Source organism: Triticum urartu, chromosome 3A (genome assembly GCF_056163025.1).
Source record: "Triticum urartu cultivar PI428250 chromosome 3A, HENAU_Tu73, whole genome shotgun sequence".
Taxonomy (NCBI): Eukaryota; Viridiplantae; Streptophyta; class Magnoliopsida; order Poales; family Poaceae; genus Triticum; species Triticum urartu.
Genome location: NC_141875.1, coordinates 149,002,158 through 149,009,101, shown reverse-complemented (window position 1 = coordinate 149,009,101; position 6,944 = coordinate 149,002,158).

The following is a 6,944-nucleotide window of genomic DNA, read 5'->3' as shown; positions in this document are numbered from 1 at the left end:
ACCGACGTGTAGCCTCACCTTGCTAGTGCGTTCAGTTTCGACAGCAAAATTCAGTTTCGACAGTTAAGTTCAGTTTCGACAGTTAAGTTCAGTTTCAACAATTAAGTTCAGAGATGAGCGGCTGATGTATTTTACATCTAGCACTTTGTGGTTATGTATTTTACGTCATGTATTGGAGATGCTATTAGAATTCCACTCAGGTTAACATTGTTCATTGTCTCTCTTGTCCTGCTTCAGCCTCAGCGTCGTACAACTCACCGGAGCTGCTCCAACGACGAAAACCTCCATCACAGCGGAGCAGTACCTCGGGCTCCATCTCCAGACGCCTAAGATCTTCTTCCCCTCCTCCGACAGCCAAGTCAGCTGGAGCATCCTCACCGGCCAACCCAATCACGCTGAGATCGACATGGCTTCGCCAAAGAGGTTCTACACTTGTTGCATCTCTTTTTTACTCTACATGTTATATATATTGTCCACTGAGCACTCGTAGTAACGGGAAATACGATTATTTTATCCTACTATATGACAAGCAGTGAGGTACCAGGCAACTTAGCTATCCGTGATGGACTCTCTTGAAAGCCATCATTATTTATCTCTGCGCGTTTCAGCTGTGCATTTGTCGATGGGCCTGGGAGTTGAGCTAGTATGGCAGTGGCCTGGGTCCAAAGTAATAGAAGTAGCACAAAAACATTTTTTTAGTGTAGGATTTTCCTTGCTCAAGCCTGCCTACTAGAATCGCCAGTGCCTGAAAGGAAAAGTGAATGAAAAACATCGGAATTGGAAAGTTTCCTATGGTACTACTTTTCATGAATTTGGTGCAAAGGAATGGAGCAAAGGAAAACTATAGGATTTGTTCCTTTAGTGTCTCCTTGAAAGAAAAACCATAGGAATTCTAATTTCCACTTCTCCGCCTTTTCATATTCCTATTTATCAAGCACAAGACTAAGAGATAGTAGCATAATAGCATTATAACCGTACATTTTCTTGTGGTTTGACTTAATCTCACTATGCTTTTTTGCATCCTGTGATCTTCCAATTGTTGTGAATCAAACACCCAGATTGGCAGAAATCCTGTGTTTTTTAATTCTCTGTTTTGCACGTGCATTCCTATCCTATTCCTGTCTATTTCCTATCCCTGCATTGTTAGAATCCTCAAATTCAAACAAGCCCTTACTCAATTACTTCTGTTACAGATATGTGTCAAAGAAAACCTTGTGTGGTTTGTCCTGCTCCTGCAGCGCTATGTTCCACCCCAGCTCAGCTGCTCCAACGATGGAAGGGTTCACCACAGCAGGGATCCGCTCTCCAGACTGTCTTTCGCTGCCTCAGATCTTCTTCCCCGCCGTTGGCAGCCACGGCAACTGCATTACCATCATCAACTGAGCACATGACCTTGAGGACTACACGGGTCCACAAGAGAGGTCGCACTCTTCCATGTCTGCTTACGTTATGTGTCGCTTAATATGATGACATGCTACATTATCGTCGTGTTCACCTATTAGACTCCGAGTCAGTTCCAAACTAATGCTGAAACTTGAGTTTTTAAATGGTTGTGGGGTACATATTGGGGAAGCAATCAGTACTATCTGTCTACTATCTGGTTAATCTCCGGTGTCTACTATGAGTTTCATGTTGGGTGCAAACAAACATTAAAGGAGCCATTATCTGTATTTTTTAACTAAAGCTATTATCTGCCTACTATCATTAGTTTTGGGTCTATCCACAGTTTTCTACCATCACTTTGGATTTGTGCATGCACTCCTTACATAATCTCACTATGTTTTATTCCTATGCATGCCAGTTATTGTACACAATGGAACTGATCATGTAGAGCAAAAGAGACAAGCCTTGCATGGCAATAAAATTTCATGCAGACGTCGTTCCATGGTGGGCGCAAAGGCAGCCCCCCTCCACCCATTTCGGATCGTAATCAAGAGGAAGATAATTGTTATGAGGGGGATTCAGAAGGAGAAGACCACTCCTATTTACCCCATGAGGTCTTCTCTCTAACTTGGCATGCTGATATTGGTAATATCATGCATATGGTGCCTTGCATTGCTTACTGTATATATTAAATATGTCATCTGCTTAGTTTAGACATGCTTTGTGTCAATGCCATATGTTTAGTTTCTTTATCGTATATGTGAATCATGCAATGCCATCTTGTCTAGCCAGGCATCATATATGTGAATTTTGCAATGCCACCCTGGTTAGCCAGTCATCTTATATGTGAATTATATCATGCCATCATTTTTTTATTACGTGTTAAATTTGTCAACAATTTTAGTACATTCAATTACTCTTCCTATGCATCAGCCATTTGGCACGGTCATGGAAAAATCTGGAGTGGAAACAAGGTCTTCAAAGCAGACAATGCTATCTGACGAAGTGCATGTCTTGCTGGTTACCGATAGCTCCTTAGAGAAGGATTCAGAGATAGATGACCAGTCATATTCCCCCCCCCCCCCGAGGTGCATGCCCTAACTTGGCAGGGTTATGTTGCTCATATCGTGTGTATGGTATCTTGCATTGCTATGTCATTTGCTTAGTTTAGACATGCTTTGTGTGAATGCCACCTGTTTAGTGTCTAATTACCATATATGTGAATTATGCAATGTCATCTTGTTGCAAGACATTATATATGTGAATTATGCAATGTTATCTTGTTGCAAGGAATTATGTATGTGAATTATGCAATGCCATGCTGTTTAGGCAAGCGTCATATATGTGAATTATATCATGCCATCCTTTTTTTGGTATTTCTCATTGCTTTTGTCGACAATGTTTGTATATTCAACTGCTCTTCCTGTGCATCAGCCATTTGAATTGGTGATGGAGAAATCTGGAGTGAAAACAAGGTCTTCAAAACAGACAATGCTACCTGCTGAAGCAGATATCTTGCTGGTTACAGATAGCTCTTCAGAGGAGGATTCAGAGGCAAATGACCAGTCCTATTATCCCCCTGAGGTGTATGCTCAAACTTGGCAGGGTTATATTACTCATATAATGCATATGTTGTATTGCAATGCTTAGTTTTTACATCATATACACAATATTGAATGTCATCTCCTTAGTTGACACATCATATATGTGATTGCCCTCTGCTCACTTCCTTAGTATATAAATCATATATTTGAATTATGTCATGCTATGATGTTTACATAGATAGCATGTATCTGAATTATGGCATGCCAACCCATTTTCTAAAGACATAATATAGTTATATCATCTCATCCTGTTTACATAGTCATCATATTTAAATTATGTCATTCTATCCGTGAATTATATCATGCCATCATGTTTCCATCAACGGCATGTTTGTGATTTATGGCATGCCAACCACTTTAATAGACACATCGTATAGTTATATCATGTCATCCTGTTTACATAGTCATCATATTTTGAAGTATGTCATTCTATCTTGTTTAGTTAGCCATCATACATGTGAAATTGTGTCATGCTATCCTGTTTAATTAGCCATCATATATGTGAAATTATGTCCTGCTATTCTGTTTGCTTAGACAACATAAATGTGAATTATTTCATGCCCTGTTTTTTTCCCTACTATCCATTGCACCTGTCTATCTTACAATGTCTGTACATTCAATTACTTTTCTTGTTTATCAGCCATTTAAATTGGAGGGAGTGATGGCAGTATCTGTGGGAGTAAAAACACGGTCTTCAGAAAAGATCGTGCTACCTGTCGATGTAGGTAGAACCACGGTTGTACTTGCCCAAGAACCAGCCCCACCACACATAACCCACACTCATGCAGATTGTACCCCTACCCAGTTGGACAGAGAACCAGCTACACCCCTTCTAACCCCAACCCCGGCAGATAGACACCCAGTTCATGTTGACACAGCACCGTCTCCACCACAGAGCACCCAAACACGAGCAGTTAGTAAGGCAACTGCAGTGCCCAAATCACGAGGACAACCACTCCGAACCCGAAGTCAACGCTTAAAGAAGAAGAAGAATTGTTCTCAGGTCAGGTTCCGTAGCTATGGTTCATACTACTTTGCTCTTGCATCACTGTATTTACTGATACCAACTAATTTCAAATTTGAAGGATGCAATTGAAACTCCAATGGCGCAACAGGTATGTTTTAAACCTGTTTCTTCAACGTGTTTGGCCGTTTGCTGTTGTAACTTGCTCTATGTTGATTTCAGTTTCAATTGAATAAACAGTTATGTTCTCATGCCATGCACATTACAAGTGTTGTTATTGCTGTGTAGTTTCCCACACTTATATTCTATCTATGCTGCTTTGTCTTAAATAGATATGATTCGAACTGTATCTATCTTGATTTGGCAACATAAACTAGAATGATATAGACCATACAGTGACCATACTACATAGATATATGTTTGTTTCATGTTGTTATCCTATCCACCTTACTACTGAACTGGTAAACCTGAGATGTGTTTGTTTGTTTCTCTTTTAGAATGCGGATAAAATATTGGAGAAGAGTACCCTGTTATGCAATGGTAAAGGAAGTAATGCAGATAAGGTTCAAGATAGTGAGACATCCCTGTTGGTCTCCAAGAAAGCTAATAAAAACTATATTGAAGACACTGAGACAACCCCAAAGTCATGTCTTGATGTAGTGTTCGAGTTACTAGCTACCACTGCTGGCACCAGCTCTTCGAACTCGTTGCCTGAATTAGTTCGGCTTCTTGAGTCTCAACTTCAAGTTGAAAGACATCGATCAGATGTTATGCCACAGGAAACCGAAGGACTGAGGAAGTCCCTGCAGAATTCAGATGCATACTTTCTGGTGCAACAGCAAGCGCTGGAGGACTGAAGCGCCAAACAAGAGAAAGTTAATAAGCTTGCTAAGCATCTTGCCAGCATTATGGGTACCCAGGATATTGTTTCTTGAGCTCTTCTGAAGTGGTTTCAGTTCTGGACTTGTTTTGCTGTGGCGTTTATATGCTGTTGTGTTCCCTATATTTGCACTGATGGCGAACTTTGATGCCTAGTGGATGTAATATGTGTAATAGCCGTGATAGCCTAGTGTAAGTTGCTTGCTTATTTATTTCCTTGTTGTCTTGTTTATTTGTTTGCTTGTAGTCAGTGCAGTTCTTTTTCTGCGGTTTGCTAGTGGCTGCAATAACCTATTTTCTAAAACTAGGCCACAATAACCATGGGCTAATATTTACTGTAGTGACACTGGGCCTCCTATGGGCCGTAGAAACTGTGGGCCTTCTACAAGCCATATAAACAGTGGGCCTTCTATGGGCCGTATAAACAGTGGGCCTTCTATGGGCCGTAGAAACAATGGGCCTTCTACGGGCCGTATCATCAATGGGCCTTCTACGGGCCGTATCATCAATGGGCCTTATACGGGCCATATGATCGATTGGCCAAACATGGGCCGAACAGACCGCATTCTGGCCGTAAACGGGCTAGAGTTGGAATCGTCCGTTCATGGGCCGACCATAATGGGCCATCGTTAATAGGTCGTATTTGATGATGCTATGAAAACGGGCCAATGTATTAACGGACCACAAACGGGTCGACTATAACCACGGGCTGAATTTGGCCCACAAGCAGAAAATGACAGTAACGGGCCGTAAGTAAACGAATGCTGGAAATGAGCCCAAGAATAAATGGGCTCTGAAGAAGGCCGGAAGATAACATGGGCTGGAAACGGCCCAACAGTATAACGGGCCGTTAATGGGTATAAAGTGATACACTGTTCATCACGGGCCAGTTTCACCACGGGCCGTTAACGGGTGTAAAGTGATACACTGTTCATTACGGGCCAGTTTCACCACGGGTCGTTAATAGGCCAAGAGTTACATAGGGCCTCATATGGGCCGAAAGACGTCATGGGCCATACATGGGCCAGAAGTGAAAACGGGCTGGAATCATATTGGATGGCCTAGATGACGCTACTGGGCCTAATTCGGATAGGGCGTAACGGGCCTTGGGTTAGCGGGCTGTAAATGGGCTATATTCGTGTTGGGGAACGTAGCAGAAATTCAAAATTTTCCTACGTGTCACCAAGATCTATCTATGGAGTCATTTAGCAATGAGGGAGGAGTGGATCTACATACCCTTGTAGATCGCGCGCGGAAGCGTTCAAGAGAACAGGGTTGATGGGGTCGTACTCGTCGTGATCCAAATCACCGATAATCCTAGCGCCGAACGGACGGCACCTCCGCGTTCAACACACGTACGGAGCAGCGACGTCTCCTCCTTCTTGATCCAGCAAGGGGGGAGGAGAGGTTGATGGAGATCCAGCAGCACGACGGCGTGGTGGTGGAAGTAGCGGGATTCCAACAGGGCTTCGCCAAGCGCTGCGGGAGGAGGGAGATGTGTCATGGGAGGGAGAGGGAGGCGCCAGGGCTTAGATTGGGCTGCCCTCCCTTCCCCCCACTATATATAGGGCCAAGGGAGAGGGGGGAGGCGCAGCCTTGGCCCATCCTCCAAGGAAGGGTGCGGCCAGGGAGGAGTCCCTCCTCCCCAAGGCACCTCGGAGGTGCCTTCCCCCTTTAGGACTCTTCCTTTTCCTTGACTCTTGGCGCATGGGCCTCTTGGGGCTGGTGCCCTTGGCCCATATAGGCCAAGGCGCACCCCTACAGCCCATGTGGCCCTCCAGGGCAGGTGGCCCCACCCGGTGGACCCCTAGGACCCTTCCGGTGGTCCCGGTACAATACCGGTGACCCCGAAACTTGTCCCGATGGCCGAAATAGCACTTCCTATATATAATTCTTTACCTCCGGACCATTCCGGAACTCCTCGTGACGTACGAGATCTCATCCGGGACTCCGAACAACTTTCGGGTTACCGCATACTAATATCTCTATAACCCTAGCGTCACCGAACCTTAAGTGTGTAGACCCTACTGGTTCGGGAGACATGCAGACATGACCGAGATGACTCTCCGGTCAATAACCAACAGCAAGATCTGGATACCCATGTTGGCTCCCAC